We start from the raw sequence: 21,633 nt of genomic DNA, 5'->3' as shown, positions 1-21,633 counted from the left end.
CCACAACTCGGTCCCTTGCCTCAGTCCAGGACACATTTAAATGTCCATTCCAGACTCTGAGATCCCCACAGGACCTTTGTAGCAGCTCCATCACAATTCGCCTCCTGCCTCTCTCAGTCCTGTTTCCCTGACTCTATACAAGTGTAGCTGCTAAGAACACCCCTCATTTAACCTGTGCAGCCAAATCTCCGTGTCGCAGGCTGTTTCCAAAGACCTCAATGGGGTAAAAAATAAGGAAGAAGAGCCATTGATCCCAGTTTATAGAACACAGATAGGCTTTGGTTAGAATAATATACTTACTGCAAGTAGTAACTTTGATGCAGATCTGATGAAACTCCATTAAAAAATTTGTGTCAACCTAGAAAGAAACTTTGTGCAATATGCCATAAATGTTTGTCCTAATCCATTCAAACTTTCCCCCTCAAAATCCAAAGTAGAGTTTTTTTCTAATTATAAAACTAATGCTTGTTCATTTTATGAAATTTACACAATAGAGAAAAGTACAAATAAGAATGTAAAAATCACCTGCAATTCTACTACCAATATATAATCATTATTAAGCCAGTGCACAGACTTCCAGATATTTCTGTACATATACAAAAACTCATCATACATATGTACTCATCTTTTTACCAAAAACAAAAACAAACAAACAAAAACCAAGTCTCTGCTGTTCAGACTTGTTTACTGCCTGTTTTTTTCCCATTTAACCATATAAAAATGTAATTATGTTTTTACTGGCTGATTAATATTCCATTTTGGGGCTTAAATACAATTTAAGTCAATCATCTACTGATACATTTAGATTTTCCTAATTTTTCAGTATTCTAAAATACATTGAAATAAATATCCCATTCTGTCTAATCAGATTAATTCCTTTGGATTACTTCCTGGAATAGAAATTATACTTCAAAACTACACATTCTTTGAAGTTGTGCTGCCTATTGTCAAATTTCTTTCCAGGATATTTATATCAATCTATGCCCCTACTAAATGTTTATGAAAAATGGCTCTTTCCCCCACACCTTTCTCATTTTTTCTTCTTTTCTAATTTAATATGTAAAATGTCACCTCGTTAACATTTCCATTGACATTTCTGTTAAGCACAGAAGGCTTGTTCATCATATGAGCAAATGCCACAATAAAACATGCTTTTGATGGCAAAATCAAGATTCAAAAAGATTAGATCGTGCTGAAACAATAGGCTGAACAAATAAAATGGATTTTAATAGCGCTCAGAATAAATTTGAAGATAATACTTTTCAATTCACCACAGAAGAACAGGATAGAGGAGATTTTCTTAACAAAGTTAGCATGAAAAAGACCTCAGATTTTATTGAGAAAAACTGGGGTGGAGCACATGATGAGGTGGGGCTGCCAGGAACTTCAAGGGAAGTTCAGTTTCCGTCAGTAGGAGCCCAATTTCAGGACAAGGGTGGTCCCTCCGTGTTCTGAAACGGCTGCCTTGGGTCTGAAGTATTTCGTTCCGTCCAACATTTTCAAAGGCCCATTGACTAACTCTAATGCCTCCAGAAACCAGGAAAATAATTTGTCTATAATATGGATCATATGAACAGTAGTTGAAGGGAATCAGTGATATTTAACCAAATAAATAAAATTTAAGCTGGCTTAGGACAGGGTAAGAATGGAGTGGAGGGCACAGGGATGTAAACTGGCTGTCTTTAAAATTCAGAGAGTTGTCATTCAGAAGAGGGATGTGGCTGGTTCTATATCACACCAGAAGGAGTGGTAAATAAAGTTATAAAAGTGGTAAATAAACTAGAAGTGGTAAATAAAGTTACACAGGGGCAGCTTTTATTTCAATACTAGTAGGAAATGTCTAATGATTAGAGCTGCTCAAATGTGGAATAAAATTGGCAGGTTTAACTTTTCTTTCCATTAAACCACCACTGAGCTTTCTGTTAATAATCATTGAGGCACCTGCTACATCTCTGCTCTGTGTTCTCTGTGTTCTCTACATCTCTGTGTTCTCTCTCTGCACTGCACTTGGCCCTATTGTGAGCAGGGTAGAGTCCATATGGGGAAGAAGGTATAGTCCGCTCTTTGCCTGTATCCTCTAGTCCTGGCACTTTTACTACAAGTAACTATTTGTCTCAGGCCCAGAGAAGTGCACTTTCCATTCAATATTCTGCCTTTTTACTTAAAAAAAAAAGTATCTTGGTTTTGTGTGTGTGTGTGTTTATTTTTTACTGTTGATGTAAAACTGAACACTTACCCAGCTGCCTGCCGTTTTGAAAGCCAGTACTGGAGAGACAGGTGCTGGTAAAAGGAAGGTGGTTTATTCAGATGCCAGCCATCTGGAAGACGGGGACTCAAGTCTCAAAGTCCATCTTAGCATCTCAGTGGAAACAGAGATTTGTGTGAGGAGGCAGAGGGGAATAGAACAAAGAGATCAAGGGAGGCAGTTAAAAAGTTCTCTACGTGCAGACGGGCACAGTCCACTCTGATAAGGCAAGTGAGGGTCTGGTGTGCGTCATCCTGGTTTAGTCATCCTGGCTTTATATTTGGAGGTCAGCCAATCTCCCAGAGCTCGGATGCCTGAAGGTCGTAGTCTGTATCTTTTGAAGTTAGTTCCTAGGATTCTTACACAAATATATTGTTCATCTACAAGCTACATATTAGTGTGAACATTTACAGAAATAATGCCAAAAATGCTGGGGTCAGTTACAATTCCCACTGTTACATTGACACTATTACCGGTGCCCCCTCTTCCACCCCCACCTTTGTCTGCCTCCATCCAGCCCCTGCCCCTCCTTCCCTCTGGACATCACCGCACTGTTGCTTGTGCCCATGGTTATGCGCCTATGTTCTTTGTCTAGTTCCTTTACCTTCTTTCATCCAGGACTCCATCCCCTCTCCGCTCATCTGTTCTATCTATCCATGCCTCTGGTATTATTTGCTTCTCAGTTTATTTTGTTCATTAGATTCCACATATAAGTGAGATCATATAATATTTGTCTGTCTCTGAGTGGCTTACTTCACTTAGCATAATCTCCAGGTCCATCACACTATTGCAAAAGCTAAGATTTCCTTCTTTTTTACAGCCTCATAGTATTCAATTGTATAAATGTACCCCAAAAGTATCTTGTTTTTAAAATCCTTTTCTGAATTCTACATATTTTCTAGCATTAACCTAGTGTCTGCTTATGGTGCCCCCACATCAAAATCTCTAGAAAACAGAAAATTTTCAGATAATTCCATTTGGCTCTACTTCATGTGATTGCTTCCTTCAACACCACCCTTTTATAAAATTTGCACTGATCAGACACACCTGATCTTCCGCCAGCCACACTAAGCGAAGCACTTTTCTGCAAGTTATGCTCTCATTCACACTTCTTCCAGAACTTGACTTCCATCCCAGCCCAGTGAGCACAGATGTGATTCTAACACTTTTCTGTAAGGAAAAAAATTGTCTTGGTTGGTCCTCTGGACCTTTGTGCCTTTTGAATATATATAAAACAAATAATCCTTTCTGGGCAATATTATATCCCAAGAGGGATTCAATACCCAGTGAAAGGAGATGACAAAATTTTTATCATCACTGGACCTCTTTTTTTCCTGTGAGATGTTACTATTGTTTAATTCTATCATTTAGAGGTAGCTTCAAAAGCAGCCTCCACAATTAGTCAGAGGTCTCCAAGAATGTTTTGGGTCCTTGGCACACTAATCAGTGCTCCCTTCCCGGGTTCCTTCAGGGCCTTAGCTCACACCCTTCGTGTCAAGCCAGCGGATGTCAAATCCACACACCCACACACGGAGAGGGTGTGTTTGGGTTACAGCTACAGGGCAAATGAATAAGAGGTTGATCATCCTGTACATATGATCTACGGGATGATCATTCCATCCATTTGATGTGTGTAAAGAGCCAAACTTAATAATTAATTTAATGTTGTATATGTAGTGGACAGAGTACCTTTCTGAAAACAGATTCACATGAAAAGTGAAATCTGCAAAATGACTCAGAATACTTCAGTCATCACATCCAATTGTAGGGGGAAAGAAAAAAGACAGAAAGAGCAGTCCTAATTTACAAACAGATGAGGTTCCAAAAGTCATTCAGAAATTATATATATATATGTATGTATGTATGTATACATACATATGTATGTTTCCCATGGAAACAACCTTATATAATATACATTGCTTTCTAGACAAATCTACAAAATGCTTTTAAACCCCTCAAAAAGGTGGGGTTTTTTGCACCTGGGCATGGTATTGATACAAGTATATCATAAAACTAAAAATAATAATAAACATGTTTTAAACAATATATGCCACTTATCACCTCATTTAATCTTCACAATATCATGAGCTAGGTATTTTTTAGCAGCATCATCTCTAATAAATGGGAAAACTGAAGCTCAAGCTACTACTAATAGTTAGTGAAAGCTCTCAAGACAGAAAGCCATCATCTTAATCACTGCGCAGGACTCCCTCCAACCTACCACTATGTGGTCTGTTTCCTCGTACCAGAATGCAAGTTCAGTCTCTCTGACTCCGTCTTATTCCAGCCTGCATTGTTGCATGGCCTTCCGGCTAACAGCTCCTGCTTTAGACATGCTAATCAGTACAGGAATTCTGTGGGGGGCTTGAGTTTTTATAAACACAGCCCCTCCCATTCCCTTGATGTAAAAGAAGACTGAACTTGTTCTTTCTTAAAATAGATATGATGAACTACTAGAGCTCCCATCTTCTCAGCTGGAGCTTTCTTAATTAGTAAACCTTCCCTTACTCCAAACTCTGACGTGTCGAGGTTTGGCCTTTCACAGGAGTGGGCACTTGGACTTTGGACCAGTAACACTGAGACAAGGTATCAGAGCTCCAAATGGAGCTACCAAGAAGCCTGTGCAGCCCCGAACAGAACATGGATCCCACCTGTGCCCCACTAGCTTCCTATGGAGCAGTGAGAATGGGCATTTCTCTATTTTGAGCCAATTAATTGCGAGGGAAGTACTAATAATCTGCGAGGAAAAGTGTGAGGGAAAAGTTTAGAGTAGCCTACTCAGACTGCTAGGAGGGAATCCCAGGTGATGAGGCTGCTGGAAGATAAGGCCCTAACTATAGCCAAGAGTTGTTCTAGGTGCCCGTTCAAAAGAAAATTTACAAACCAGGTGCCTGTGTATTAAATGCCCTTTGGGTCTATTGAATGGTTTCTGTTACGCTCCACCTTGACTTCACTCCACGTTGTAGCTAATAAAGGAGTGGAGACTCAGATGACAGGCCCAGTTCTGACATTAGCTTAAAGTGTGCCATCAAATCTCTTCCTTGAATCTCCATTTGCTTTGTTTTTAATCAAGGAAGTAGGGCAAGAATATGATTTCTAGGCTTACTGTAAAAGCCTTTCATTCTAAGCTTTTTGAAGAGCACTTCTAAGGCCCCCAAACATAAATTACAAGCACAGGATGAACTAGGAAAATTAAGAGTGAAGGGAGAGATTTTAAAAGGTCCTTCTTCTCCCAGTAATGCTGGCATTGACCTATCAGTAATTTGGTGGTAATTTTCAGGCTTGTTAAGCTGTCACAATTGTCTTTGCTTCACCTACTACATAAGGCTCCTGTTCAAATCGAGGCATTCTTGTCTTTAGAAAAGTCCTAAATTCATACAGCTGCAGGCGAAGCATGCAGAGGAAAAGTTTAGAGGAAATAATGGTTAATTTTTTAAATCAATTGGCATTTCTGTCTAAGCACCAGTAATGGAGATCTCCCCTGCTGCTCCTGCTCCTGTTGGCTGTAGAAGCAGCTTTGTGTGAATGCAAAGGCTGTGAAGCAGACCGATCTGGTGAGTGCAATTTACCCAGAGAAAACACAGCCAGGGGGTTCATTAATATGAATGAGCAAAGTCAGAGGTGTACAAAATAATCCAAATGAGACACCTCTCTCCTTAAACTTTGGAAAGCAGAAGGCAGCAAAGAAGGATTCTTTGGCTGTCTGATAAGTAACCAAGCCTTAATTAAATAAGCAGGGCAAAGTAGAGAGCAATTGAAAAATGGAAAAATACGAGCATAGAGAATTAGAATTCTCCCTTATGTAATCTGCTAAAGTTCTACCTGAATGGAAAATCAGACAGACTTAATGACATTTGGCTTAATTTGTTAATGCCTTATCACAGGACTCGGTATGGGTAAGAATCAGCAGACAATGAATGGCCGAAATGTCCCTTTTTCTCCTTACTGAGTTAAAAAAATGCTATTTTCAAAATTCTATTTCCTGTGATCAAAGTCTGTATTTTATAAAACAAGAAGTTTTCTGAATAACAGGTCTTAACCCTGGGACTTGTGTGGGAATGTTTACTCAACATTTGCTGAGTGTCTCCCATGGGATAGGCATTGGGTCCATAAAATGAAGACATACTATGCACTCAGTATACACATTACATTATTTAATTGTCGCGACAACATTGCAAGTGAGGTATACTAGCTTCTCTTTATAGGTGAGAAAAGTGAGGCTCAGACAGATTTCTTAACTTTCTAAGTTCTCTTGCGTACGTTTAGTGGAGCCAGGTGTTAAAAGAGAAATTGGAACATATTAAAAATTTAATAGTTTATTTGAGCAAAAATTGATTCCGATTGGGCAGCACCAAACCAGAAGTGGTTAGGAGCACTCCACTGAGGAAAGACTTTTATAAAGAAAGGGCAACATTTAGCTAATTTAGAAAAGGAGACTTTCATTTAGGTTTGGTAAGTGATCCTGGATTAAAAATAAGTTCATAGACTATGCTCATTCATTCATTGTACACCATTTATTGAGAACATGCTGTATGCTTCACAGATTTCATCATAAATAGCAAAAAATTATAAATGATTTAAGTTCCCATTAAAATGATAAAATAAATATTATACAGCCATTGAAATAAATGGTAATAAACACCTCACAAGTTTTTTTTTAAAGACTTTATTTTTTTCATAAATTACTTTATTGTTGTTCAATTACAGTTGTCTGCATTTTCTCCCCACCGCTCCCCCACCCACCCCAACCAAACCCACCTCCCTTCCTCACAAGTTTTTATAACAGTAAAATTAAATCATGTGTGTGAAAGCACTTCCGTAAACAGAAATGGACTACAAAAAGGGGGTGGGCCGGGAGCAAACCAAAGAATTTATTGGTTGGCTACAGCTTAAAACCTAGTTGGCTATTAGTGATGAGTTGTCCTTAGGTTTCAATTTCTTAACCTTGAGCCATTTACAAGCTTAGACTTTGGTTTTCTTGTGTAGGCTTAAGAAATTAGAGCCACCTCAGTCTAACGGCCTCCGTGTTTAATTTAACGCTGGCTTAAAACCCAAGTTCCACTCCAAAGTCCACAATGTTTCCATAACACCAAAGTGCCTCCCAAATGACTGTGTAGGTCGCTCTGGAATAGCACTGCTGGGACTCAAATCCTGCTCAAGGAGGTTACTGTCCTAGCGGAGCTGGCAAGTGTGGAATTATAACAAAGCTCAATTTGAAATCGCAAGCATTGATCTCTTTGGGCCTCAGTTTCCTCATCTACAAAATGGGGGTAATAATAAGCCTAGTGTCATGTGGTGGATGTAGAGTTACTGAGATAATTGGAGTAGAATTCTTATTTCAGAATTTAGTAATAGCAAGCATTAAGTAAATGTTAGCTATTATTCTGTTCTGTGATAGATGGAGACCTTGAAGGGTTTTGTGCAAGATTGCCTATCCCAGGCCATCATTGTGTGTGCATGTTGGAGGGGGAAATGTATTATTTTTATTTCCTTGTATAACTTCCCTTCTAAAATTGCTGGTTTTCTAATGGTTTGATATCCTGGGTATAGTTTTCAGAAGTTATAAACTCAAACAGAAAAAAATATGGCTCTTAATTTGACTTTTAAATTGTTTATAAATGGATTATTTTCTTCTCAAGCCCCAATTTCTCCCTGATGGCCGAAAAACTATTATAATTTACTCACTTTGGGTTAGAGCTGAGACAAATTCATTGATGTCTTAGCCAAATCAGCGTCTTAGCTAATCTTAGTCTTCGGGGTTTTATCCTTCCTCCTGTCCCTCGCTGTGAGCCAGGCCCCTCAATCCCTGAAAATTCTTTTCTCTCAGAGTGATCACCTCTACTGTGCATTTTGTAAAAGTCTACTTGATACACTCAAGCGCTGAGTCTCAAATGTTTTTCTTTCTTTCTATTTCTGAGTCTGAAAGTCTGTCCTGTGGACAGGGTGTAGAGAAGGCCCTCTCTGCTGCCTGAATAGGGACAAGAAGGAGAACATGTGTCCTGAGCTAAATTAACACCTCCGCGACTGTGTCAAAATACGATCCCACTGTCCCAGCACAGAAACCTACTCAAATTAAATTCAGTAAAAAGAAAAACAAATGAGGCTTATTTTTAGGAGACAGGGATTTCATGGATTTTAATATCAATAAGAAAAGGAAAGCTAGGCTTCTAGGAATATGAACACCAAAAAACTCCATGTCCAAGCTCTCTCTCCCTGCGCTCTGTTTTCTCTCCAGCACTCATGGTTTCTCTCTCCTGCCTCTTTCCAGATATCTGCTCCGTTCTTTTCTCTCTCACTCTGCCTCCTTCGTTTAACTATCTTGCACATAGCCCCCAAACAACTGCCCTGCTCCTGACTATGTGAGTTCAGCTTAAACCTGAAAGCCAGTTTCAGTTGCCACGAAGTTTCTTGGTACAAAGTTTCACCAAAGAGACTCTGACTGTGAAAGCCTCACCTGTGAGAGCCAGATCTCCCAGGCTGCTGACCAGTTTGTGGCTTAATGACCTTTGGGTGAGTTACCCACTTCCAGGTCAGTAAGTTAGCGCTGCAGCAGACGCCCTGAGACACACGTTAATATTTTCTAATTATAGAAGAAGAGGGGTTAGAGATATTGCATGCTAAAAAGAGGGATGAGGGAATCTTTTTTTTTTTTTTAACTGTTCTTGTTTAAGATTGTGGAGGAAACTACCTTACACTGGCCCTGCCGCAGTTCTGCAAGGTTTCTAGGCCATGAATGGCAGCATGGGACCATTTATCTGCCTTATTTCCATCTTTCTGTGTTTTCTAGTGTTGGACTATCTGCTAGGAGGAGAGTAACGTGTATGTAAACACATTTAATAATTTATTATAGATCTCTTCCTGGAGACTAGAGATATGGATATTACGTTTTTTTCTTTGAGTGATATTTTCTGACAAAAGTATTAGCTGGGTGGTCTGTAAACCGTCACAGCTGTCAGTGGAGGATAATAGAAGACACATCATCGGGAGCTGGTAGTAGCCAAGAAGCTCTTGGGCTACTGAAAATTTTACTTCATATTGACTCAACCTGAGAGAAAAGAATCCGAAGTGTTTTGGACCTTTGGAAAAATATACTTGACAGAGGTTTCTGTTATTCAGGAAGTAATCTAAAAACAAGGATAACTTATTTATGTGACATGAAAAAAATAAAGTTTTTAGAAAAATTATCTTGCAATTTTTATGACTTCTTACTGGATAGCATTTGTGATAAAATTCTGTTTTCATTTTAAATGTAAAACTGATGGGATTTATACTTAACCAAGAACATGCCAGAAATTCCTCTAAAAATTCAACCTTTAGCAAATAAAATAGCAATGAGAAGATTTGGGAAATGTAGAAAGAAGATGAAATGCAAATAGATTCTAGTGAATCTTTATTATTTTTTAAGGTAATTGAATTAACTGAGCAAACCATCTTGGGCATATGGATTAAACCTCAAAACAGGATTCTTAAAATGCTGAGTAATCATTTTCTTATATAGCGACATCTGAGAATCTTCCAGGGTGACCACTCTTAGCAGTGTGATCGCCAATTGCATCAGGACAGAAGAGGAAGGGGAGGAGAAGCAGTAAGAATAGGTAAGCATTGGCTATAAGCACTCAAATCATCTTCAAGCTAATTCTCATAAATTTATTAAAGTTAGTTCCTATTTGTATGATTTCTTGACTAGTAATCAACATACCTATGGGGAATTGCCAAAATCAGAACAGTAATTTAGTGGACATAGAAAAAGCATTGAAAAACTTTAAAATTAAATCCTTCCTTGAAGACAGAACAAAAAGTACCTGCTGAGAACTGACCACAAAGTTGGTCACGTTTACGTTTCAGGGAAGGTAGCTGTTTGAACTTATGCCCTATGCTTTAGAAACCAATCCTCTCCTGCCCTGGCTGGTGTGGCTCAGCGGATTGAGTGCCAGCCTGTGAACCAAAGGATCACTGATTCAATTCCCAGTCATGGCACATGCCTGGGTTGCAGGCCAGGTCCCCAATAGGGGACACTAGAGAGGCAACCATATATTGGTGTTTCTCTTCACTCTCTCTCTCCCTTCCCCTCTCTAAAAATAAACAAAATCTTTAAGAAAAAAAAAAAAAAAGAAACCAGTCCTTTCCTTTTTCATCACTGCGTTTTCCATGTGTAAAAATAATTGTAGAAATATATTTGCAGGATGCCACGGCCTCCCATCTGGATGTAAACTCTACATGTTGACAACACACACTTACACAACACAGCCTTAAACAGAACAAGAACTCTTGCATCTGTGAGAAAGCATGCACCATCCGAAGCTGGAGTGAGGGTTCAGGTGAGTACTGATCAGGTAAAATGAGAATCCTGACCTTGTGATACAAAATAAGTTGATTTAGAAGTTTTACAACCTGGGATATTTTTTAAAAACCTAAGTGAGGTTTGAAGTCCTTTATTAATAACAAATCTTTAATGTGTGTGCCTATGCTTGCATGGAAAAACATTTATTGAAAAAGTATCCTTTTGCCCCCCCAAAATTATCCATAATTGGCATGGAAGATTAAATGTAAATATACAGGGTCCGGCAGACATAACACCTGCTTGAGTGTGATTGGTTCAGTAATAATGTAGGTGTAATAATTTATAGTTTTAATTTGAACGTTTCACCTAAAATGCCATATGACATGCTTGAGTGTGATATTATTATGTTACAGAATTATGTTATGTTATAGAATTATATTACCATTTCCTTATGGTAATAATTTTGTAATTAAAAAAGGGGTATTATTTGTGCTGGACCTTGTATATTACATTTAGCTGCCCCAGAGGAAGTGGTGGTTCCAAATGTGGCCATGTGATTCTTTTGCTGCCAAGTGGCTTCAGACAGGTAATCTGGGAGGTAAACAGAGGTTTTGGTTTTTGAGGAGTTTTTTTTGCTTTGTTTTGTTTTGTTAATGGGAAAATTTTCAATAATTATTGGTTGCCAACACCTCTTTAGCATAAAAGAAAAATTCAACTAATGAATATTTCATCTTTCTTTTAAAGTAAGAGAGGCATTTAAAATACAAATGAGGCCATTGGACTAAATAAAAGGAAATGCTCAGGTTGATCGTAAGTAGCACAAACTGAAAAGTCTTCAAAAGTAATGATACCTGATGTGCATTCCCAGAGAGCAAGTTCAAGTAGAGCTCCAAGGACTAAAAATCAAGTCAGATGGTGGCCTGGCCCAGGAGAGTGATTTTCTCACTGGTCCCTGTGCCAATACCATTCGCATCACCCACAAACTTGTTCAAAATACAAATTCTCCAGGATCCACCCTGACCTATTGACTCAGAAATGCTGAGGAAAGAGCCAAGCAAGCTGTGTTTTAACAAACCTTCTAGATAATGCTGAGGCATGCTAATGTTTAAGAACTGCTATCTAGGTGAATTCCGAAGAATGAGGTAGGGAGAAGAAATACAAATATTGTGTGTGGCTTTATCCACTTTCAGGGAATTTTTGTTTGTATATTTGGGGTCAATTTAAATGACCCAATACAAGTAAATATAAGTCCAAGTCTTCCTCTTTGGAAAAACTTTTTGTGTTATTCTTCAAGCAAATATTTGAACCCCTTAAATTTCAAAAAGAGAAATAATGTATGTGCTAAAAATATATACTATAAAACTATATATATAATTGCTTGTATTGTATGTGTAACTATTATGCTGAGTACAATTGTATATGTAACTAGTGTGCTGCATGAGTAGAACTCCTTCAAAGCATGAAAACTCCAAGTCTATTGTTTATCACAATAAACCCTCTTGCCTTTCTCCTTGTCCCCAGATAAAAACATGAGCAGACCTCATATTTTTTTTAGTTGCTTCTAGACATAATGGCAGTCCAGTTTAATGTAATATACTAACTTCTCATTGTCTCAGGCCCACTTCAGTCAGAAGCCTGCAGTGGGGAAAGGAATGGAAAACTGGTCAACCTTCTGTTTCCATGATGCTGGCTCTTCTCCCAGCTCCCCTGGCACAATTCCCAACTCCTTCACCCCTGTGCAACCTTTACCCCAGCAACCCCACCCTATCGGAGCAGGGTGGCAAGAAAGTGAGGAAAAACAGAAACAAAGGTCTTGCTTCAGTAGTTTTATTATGAGCTAATGCTGGTGTTTTCTGGTTACAGTGGATAATCAGGGCCGAACTCCACACCGCACAATTTCCTTATGGGTGATGTACCCTCCAGCTAACCTTTTTCCACCCTCCCTCCCCACCTCCTGCCCCTACAGGTGGCCCCACAGGTGCTTACTGCTTTGATCTCCTCTGGCAGGCCTTCCTGTTGGGAAGGGTCCTTCATATAGCTTCCAGCCAGCTGCTGCTGTGGCATTCGCCTGGCCAGCAGGAGCTCACACCCTCACCACTGCCATCAGTGCTTCAGGGCCGACCTCTATCCCCTCGTCACCACCATGGGCAGTTCCCGCCACAGCCTTTGCCTTTGTCCCATCGATACATGTCATCCACCAGTCTCTTGTGTCCCCCAAATCCCAGGAGGCACACGGCGCGCCTGGATTCAGCTCTCTCAAGATCCTTCTCACTAGACTTGAGGTGATAAGGAAGCAGTCCCCCACCCACACTCCTGAAGAGAAAGGGACAGCAGATGCCGCAGCCCTGCAACAGCTTTCTACGAACACTTCCTCATCCCCTTTCTACAACCTCAGCTCTTTCATATCCTTTAGAAAGGTGGTGGGTTAAGGGTACAGAACCCAGTTTTTTCACTTTTTTTTTTTTTTTTTTGCAAATTCTGCATGGATAATGGTTAATTATTCTTATGATTAACATGGTTGGAGTCACTTACACTGGTGTATGTCCCTCACTCATTATAAACTCTGGAATAGCAGTTAACTTCTTGAGCCCTATTTGTAAAATGGGGAAAACAGCATCTATCTTGTCCTACATTAAGATAGTAAATAAACAAGAGGCAATTGTTAAAAAGTGAAGTGCACATGACATATTATATATGACACATATATATGACACATTACTGCACATGATATATATACATATATATATAAGGTAAACTTATAAGCAAAAGAAAAAATGCATCAACAATAAATCTGGACATCTCAGTGAGTGCAGTTTTTCTGCCCATGTATGGACATGAGATGTTTTCTAGAAAAATCATTGCTTTTTAGAGAAAAATAAGGGTAAAGTTGATATAAATGGAACAGTCTTGTGCCAGGTTAGCTTGAATTTGTGATTCAGTACATTAACTTTTCAAACCAACTGAACAGCAGAACCCAAATCACCTTTCAGATGCCAAGTTCAGACTTTCGTATAACAGCTGGTGAACAACTGTTAGCTTCACTGGGAAAGCTGCCTGCCTCCACCAGTTTCATTCTGTAGCACCGTATCTTTGCATGTGCAGCAGTGACTGTTTGAGAAATATTTCTAGATTTGTCATGTGTCTCACTGATGATTATATAGAAATTACTGGGAAAACAACATGTTTGTCAAAACATGTTTTTTGTTTGCTTGTTTTTACAGAATCCCTTTCAATCTTGCTTGGGCAAAAAGGAGAGGCTCAGTACAAGGGCACACATATCCTGCAGCACCTGAAGTCAGGAAGTTAGTCCTGGCCTCAGCGTGGACTGAAGCGTGGGAACTTATCAGGATCTTATTCACTCAACAAATGTTTATTGAACACTGTGACCGGCATTGAGAAATTTCAGTGAACAAGCTAGACAAGGTCCCTGTCCTCATTAAGCTTACATTCTTGTAAGAAAGACACTGTGAAGGAACAAAATTTAAGCCATGGTGACTCAGACTACAAAAGAAATAAAGAATGATAAGATATAAAATAACTGGGGATTGATCTTATGCAATAGATTAAATAATGAGACAATAACTGAATTGGAAAGAATGAGAAGAAAATGAGTCAGATGTGCAAGAGCTTGGGAGAAGGAAGATCCTGGTAGAGAGAATAAAAATGCCAATGTCTGAACCAAGGTAAGAACTTAGCTTGTTCCAAGCACAGAAAGGCCAGAAAAAAGGGGGAGAAAGTACTAAATGAGGTTAAGGAGGGGAGGGGGGAAGACCAAGACTATGCAGGAACTTGAGCCAAAATGAGAAGTTGGGGTTTAAGTCCAGATGAGTGGGAAGCCCCTGACATGTTTCAGTAGGACAGTGGCAAGGCATTTAAACAGATAAAGATAACAGTTGCTGCATTGCGGGAATGCACTTAAGCAGAACAAAAGTAGAGGCAGGAAACCACGGAGGAAGCTTTAGCAGTAGTCTAGGTGAGAGAGGATGGTAGTCTGTTAGCGGGAGTTAAAGGAACTGATCAGATCTGTGTTATATATTGGAGGAAGACCAACAGCAGTTGGTAACGGATTGCATAGGAGGGGTTAGGGAAAGGGAGATTTGAGGATGAGTCCAAGGTTCAGAGCTGAAACAGCAGCTGGGTGAGCAGTGGTGCCATTTTCTGGATCTGATCTGGATCAATGACAACCAGGTGAACATACCAGGTAAGAAGTCTGGATCATGGGGGAGGACTAGTCTGGAACACCAGTTTGGGGGCCTTTAGAATGTAGATGGTCCTTAAAGAAATGTGCAAAATCACCTAGAGAGACAGTTTAGGGAGGAAAGACTAGAGGACCCAGAACTGAGCTCTGAGAGAACCCAACATCAGTCAGAGAGAGGAGGAGTTGTCGGCCAAGGAGACGGAGAAAGAGTGGTCACTGAAGTCGGAGGAAAATCCGGAGGGGGTGGTAACGAGGATGGTTGTGATAGGTGAGGGCAGCTGAGGGCAGAGATGTCATCTTGGAGTAAGCTAAAAGTTGTTATTGCAACCTTAACACAGTAATTTTTTTCTCTCCCTCCATTCCCACAGTCTCTTATTTCTGATTTTTTCTTTGTGTGCCTGTTTAATTCTTACTAATGCTTAAATAGTGCCTACTATGTGCTCTGGGCATTATCCTAAGTCACGGGTGGGACACACAAGGCCTACAGGCCAAATCCTGCCCTCCACCTTGTTTTATCCAGCCCGGCACCTTGTTTCTACCTGGCAACAGTGCCAAGCTCCTCACCCCTAGTTAAGGAGTAGTTACATGTATACAGTCCTAAAATTACATTCGGCCCTTTGAAGGCAACCTCGAGGCTGATGTGGCCCCGGTGAAAATGAGTTTGACACCCCTGTTCTAACTGTTCCTGTGCACACACTTACTGTACCCCTAAGACAAACCTGTGAGGTAACTTCATTTTACAGATGAGAAAATGAGGCTCAGAAATTTTGAGTAACTCGCCCAAGTTCACTCAACCAACTTGTGATAGTGCTGGGATTATGGGCCGATGTAATCTCGTGCCAGCACCACTGTAATGCAACTAAGACTAACCACTTCGACTGCTCTAGTTAGACTCCTACTGGTTGCAAGGGCAAGTGATTTATCCAAGAAATCTCCATTTCAGGAAGAGAGATTTTGTACAGAGTGGAATCTTGGAGCAAACTAAGAACAAGAGCAAAGAACAGTCAGTCAAGCTTCCTGGAATCTGGAATGGGTAAACCATAAGGAACAGATGCTATGTGAACGTCTGTGGACCATTGTGATCTCCCTGTACACCAGCTTCAAGTTCTTCTCCTGGCAGCCAGGCATCACCTGCAGTTTGCATGTGGCCATGGGGGCCACCCCATGCTCGTACTTACCTTATATATGCTGAACACCAACCTCCTTCTAGTCACATGTTCCAATTGGCTAGCTCATCTCCTTGAGCCAGGCCACACCTACAGTAGGTCCCCGGCCTGCCTATACAAAGACCTTTGTGGAACAAGGTGCCCATTCTTCCTCCAGTTACACTTGACCTTTGGACAGGGTCATGTGCCATAGAACATGACCATAAATCTCAGAGTTTATACAGGGTAAATTTCCCCAGAAGACTGTGTGGGTGAGCAAGTACCCGGATACACACACACACACACACACACACACAGTACTTCAACTAATTGCTTCTTTGATAGTTATGTTGCTTGATTATAGGAATTTGCTTAACTTTTTTAATTGATTTTATTTCTTTAGATGGTCATTTTTTCCCCACTAATTTAGATTGGGAAGTATCTGCTCAACTGTAGGATTCCACTTAAAGTTGAAATATGTCCATTTGCCATTTCCTTCCCTGAGACAATTTTGTCAGCGTCCAAAGCCTCTAAATACTAGCCACAAAACAAGTAGCTTTCTTAAAGAAATGAAATCCATCAGACCTGAGATTTTCCATGGAGATCCACACCACCACCTTGCAAGTGTGTAGCAGACACGGGGCCTCCCTTAAGCCCTGGTTATTTGTTACTTTAATGGGAAAGCCCTTTGAAGTGGATCAAATGTGGTGTGTCTGCAGAAGGACGATAAAACACCTAAACTGGAAAAACTATGAAAAACAAGGCCTGAAGTTGACTCCTTTGTATGTTAAATTTCTGTTTTGTTTTCACTTTTGGGCAAGAAGCTAATGGAGATTACTTGTCAGGTCCTGAGTGCTCTCTCTCAGCTCCTCCCCTTTGAGACCTTCAGCAGCACCTGAGCAATCAGCTGCTCCCTCAAGGCCAGTGATTCTGAGTCTTGCGGTCAGCTCAGTGCTCTCCCGGTACAGAGCCTTCTCCACTGAACCACACAGGAAGCAAGTAGTTGGAGGCTGTGACTCACCACCTTTCATTGGACCCTTTGCACATCAAACACCTCCTGATGCTATTGCTACAAACCGCACATCTAATGGGCAAAGCAAAGTTTATTGTCTGGCAGCCTGCTTGGTTAAATACATAATGAGAATAATCACAGGGCTTGATATCTGCATAGTGCTTCATAGAGCATTTTTATAGGTATTATCAGCATCACAATGGACACCATTTTATCCAGCAGTTGCTCTGTCCCATACAGCATGTTAAGTGGTTAGGTACCCACAATGAGCTATGAGATATGTGGATGAATATTATTATCCCATCTATGTAATGTAACAATTCAGGTTCAGAGGCTTTGTGAATTGCCAAAAGTCAGAAAATAAGTACATAACAAATTATAACTAGAACCTATCTCCTTTAACTCTTTGTCATTTATTCATTAATTTAAAACTTCATTTATGAAATTCCTAATAAGCTCCTGCAATGTTCCAAACACATGCTTGGTGCCAAGGAGACAGAGGTTTTGTTTAGGAACTACCACCTGGTTCATTTGTTTTCTTAAGAAATACTTCATGAGTTCTTAATGACTAGAAGGACCCCTGGAAAAAATGAATAAGCCAGTCCTTCCCCTCAAGAAACTAAGTGAAGTGGTTTTGAAATTTTCCTGTGCATAAAAATACTTTGGGAGATTGTTTAAAATGCAGATTGCTAGATCCAACTCCTAAACTAAAAGAGCACGTTTTAAACTAGATCCCAGGTAATTTCTGCACAGGTTTTCTGCAGACCACACATAGTGAAGCCCAGTTGGGGCAGGTGAGATGGAGGAAGAGGAAGTCTGAGTAGAGGATGCGGGATGCTGCCATTCGAGGGAGTCCCGGGGTGCTGGGTGCTGACCTAGCACAGAGTGGAGTTCCTGGCCTAGGTTTGGAGAAGGTAAGGTCAATGAAGGACTGAGGGACAAGTAGGAGTTACCCATGCCAAGGGTCAGAGCACAATGGAGCTGCAGCTAAAACTCGGCCTGTCCATCAAAGATTTAATCCTGTGTAACGGCAGAAGGAATCCTAAGGAACAATGGCTTTCTTCTTTGGGACACTGACATATAAAAGGGATTTTGGAATTAGGCCCAACTAAGTCCAAGTAGCAGTTCTACCCTAACCTTTCTATGTGACTCAGAGAATTTATTTAAATTCTCTGATACTTAGTTTCTTCAACCATTAAATGGGCATAATTGAGGTAGGATAGTGAGAAGCTAGGAAAATTCCTTGGCAAGTGGAACAGGGAAACTGAGAGAGAGAGCTGAACACTGAACACAAGGGCCGAGGAATTTACAGCCAGGTGCAGGTGGTCACTGAGACAGGAAGGACCCCAGTGCCTGGCAGGGGGCAGAACTGAGAAAACAAGAACCTCACCCACAGGGCATCCTCTTCTCACCTGGCCTTTCCTCCCAGGAGAGAACATCTAGGCCTCAGTTGTATTCAGCTCTGGGCCCAGAAAAGCAGCAAAACCAGGTGGGCAATGGCCAAAACCAACTGCAATGACTAAAGATCCCCTGCTCTGCCACTGACCAATCAGTGGAGACCATGACCCTGAAAGGACACACCTGGAGAACTGATGACTATTCAACTAAAACCCTCTGCTGAGACCTCCCTAAGATTCCTACCTGCATGAAAGAGATAAAAGCCTCAAGACAAAGGACCCAGTGGCATGTGCTCTCCCTCTGGGGAGTAGCTGGCTCCAATTTCCTTGTCCTCACCTCCTCAGCCCCCACTTCTTTCTTCACAGGCACGTATCTCCTAAACTCTAAGGCAATGGGCAGCTGGCAGCTTGTCCCAGGCTGATCTCCTGAACCTGTCCCTAAAGCCCCCTTCTCTCTGACTTCCCAGTGAGCTAAGGCGAAGCCTCTCCTTTTGCTTCCTCTATGCTAAACCCTTCCTTGTTTCATTGTCCTCAGCTTTAATAAGTGTATCCTCACATGTTGTAAAATCTTTTTTACATGAGGTCAAAAACCCAGGCCTACAGCTGGCCCTAGGCAGATCCACTCAGGGCCAGGTCCCTGTCTAGTAAGGTAAGATGGCCACCCAGATGGGACCTTCCTTCTTGAGCCTATGCAGCACAGCTGGCTCACTTGCAGTGTCTTGGATTGTCTCATAGAGGGCCGACTGACGGGATCCCAGAGAGGAGCCCACCCAGGACCACCTCCCAGGCTGAAACCTTGCTAGGTACCTGCAGAGGCCCATTGTGCCCCACCGTCTCCTTAGTTTGCATTGGGCGAGCTTGGGTGAGTTCCCTCAGAATTCCAGACTCCCTGTTGTTATAAGGTAAGAGGCTGAATTTCTTTGATCTGTATTTTTTTTTAATTTTTTTTATTGTTATTCAATTACAGTTGTATGCCTTTTCTCCCCATCCCTCCACCCCACCCCAGCTGAACCCACCTCCCTCCCCCCTCTCCACCCTCCCCCTTGGTTTTGTCCATGTGTCCTTTATAGTAGTTCCTGTAATCCCCTCTACCCACTGTCCCCGCCCCCACCCCCCCACCCCCGCCCTGGCTATTGTTAGATTGTTCTTAACTTCAATGACTCTGGTTATATTTTGTTTGCTTTTTCCTTCTATTGCTTATGTTCCAGTTAAAAAAAATATGGAACGCTTCACGAATTTGCGTGTCATCCTTGCACAGGGGCCATGCTAATCTTCTCTGTATCGTTCCAATTTTAGTATATGTGCTGCCGAAGCGAGCACTTGATCTGTATTTTTTAAATCCTCAAGATAGAGCTAGAGGTTAGGGCTTCAGAAGAAGCCAGGCTAAGGCAGGCAGGAGGAGAAAATGGATGGCTGATTTTTAACTTTGGCTTTTCAAATTAAGTTGATTTCTGGTGGTCTTAATAAAACCTTTTGCTGGATAAATAAAAATCTAAACTGGTTCAACATTGAGGATGAGGAGCACTTACTCCCTCCAGCTCATCTTGGACATTCTCAGACTACTAAGAATCTTTGTGGAGGGGGAAGGAGAGGCTGGCCGAGACACATGAAAGGGTTTCAAATGCAGACACACAGTTACAGGAAAGTCTTTACTTACCTGCAAGTACTTACAGGGATGGGAAGATTTAACTAGAATCGATCAACTTACACGGTGAAAATGTTACAGAGCAAGAGGGTGGGGGTGGTTCCTTCACGATAAATTATTACAGAAAGGATTCCGCCTTTCTGTCTCTGAAGGTTCCTTCCCCCCACGCCCACCTGCTAGGTTCGAAATGCCCGCCGCCAGAGGAAAGACGTCTCTCAATGCCAGAGACTGGTGAAAAGGAAAGGAATTGTTTATTCAAAAGTTACACAAACTTAGAATAATGACCTAATGTCTTCAGTAAGATACTAAAGTCCTCTAGAATACCCACAGATGCACAGTCCTTCCCTCTCCCTGTGCCCAGTCCGGGGTACCGTGTCTCAGGAAAAGAAGTAGAAGTCCGTGATTCAGGCTCCCAGCACCATCAGCTGTGTGGCCGCTGCAATCTCCAGTTAATCCAAAGCCATGTGGCGCCTTCTCATGGCCCACCAGCAAGAGTCCTTTCTCCCCTTTCTCTATGGCTGCAAAGTCTCTCCTGCTGCCTAAGCCGCGTGGCAAGAAGAAGCACCCCAAAACCTCGTGGTCCTCTTTACTCTCCTTCAGAACCGCGTGGTCCTTTTCCCCACTTCAGAACCACATGGACCTCTATCTATCTACTTGCTTCAGAGCCTCGTGGTTCACTCCTTCCTTCAGAGCTGCATGGTCTCTTCTTTCTCCCTTCAGAGCCACATGGTCTCTCTTCCCTTCAGAGCCACATGGTCTCTCCTTCTTACCTATGGCTGCCGGGCCTAGGTTTTAAATCCCAGTTCCCATCTTCCTTTGCAGCCCATTTCCGACTCCTCCTACAGTCAGCTACACCTGCCAGCATCCCCGTATTCTTCCAGCTTTACTGGCTGCCATAGTAAGTCTGGGCAGGTGTGGCCCCATGGCATGGAGCCAATCATCTCCAAGCTCTCACGCAGGCCCTGTAGCCAGGGGGAGTTGCTTCCCAGTCCCATCTTGGGTGGAAGCCACTCCCATCTCCCTGGCTCAAAGCAGGGCCACAGCTATTTAACATATCCATGAAACCAGTTAAAGGTTATAGATATGTTAAATGACTGCCAGGGGTTAGCTATAAAGCTGTTGCTACCCAAAACAGCTCTGAATGGCCCTGTTCCATGTGTCCCATCCCCCTTGGCTCAGGCCTGTGGGGGTGAAGACATCCTACATACATTTTTCTAATATTTCCTGGACACCCTGAGTCCTGGACCCCATTACAAATCCCTTCTTGGGGCCCTCCTCTTGGCTGCACCCTGCTTCAAAAATATATCTCTTTTAATGCCTAAATTAATTTTTGTGTGCAAAATTAGAAAATGCTGGCTCTAAATTAAACTAAATAAATGGGAAGCTTATCTTGACTGCAAATTAGAACCCTCTAGGAGGAGCACAGGTCAATTAATACAGGAAACCAGGAAGACTAGTTTTCAGAGCAAGCTCTGGCAGGGCTGTCCATGGGTCTGGGGTCTTCAGAATTATAGGCAATGGCTCAAGGATGCTGGAGTGGTTCCCTCCCTATAGTTCTTCACACTCACTAGGACCATGAATTATGCAAATAATGTCCAGGTAACTCAGAATCCCCAAATCGAGCACAGGAAAAGAAACAAAGCTAGTCCATGGTGATCTTCTCAAGTCTTTTAGATTGCCCACAGCCAATACTCACTAGGGTCTCTTTCA

The 21,633-nt window shown here is 41.5% G+C and overlaps 1 non-coding gene across 1 annotated transcript; it reads right to left on the bottom strand.

The window, feature by feature from the left end:
• Positions 1-19,491: 19,491 nt before the first annotated feature.
• Positions 19,492-19,598, bottom strand: LOC128780788 (U6 spliceosomal RNA). The gene has a single exon (XR_008426786.1). It is a non-coding gene; the product is annotated as a U6 spliceosomal RNA (small nuclear RNA).
• Positions 19,599-21,633: the final 2,035 nt, after the last annotated feature.

Source organism: Desmodus rotundus, chromosome 4, assembly GCF_022682495.2.
Source record: "Desmodus rotundus isolate HL8 chromosome 4, HLdesRot8A.1, whole genome shotgun sequence".
Lineage (NCBI taxonomy): Eukaryota > Metazoa > Chordata > Mammalia > Chiroptera > Phyllostomidae > Desmodus > Desmodus rotundus.
Note: the sequence above shows the minus strand (reverse complement) of the source record. Positions and strands in the feature narration are given on the sequence as shown.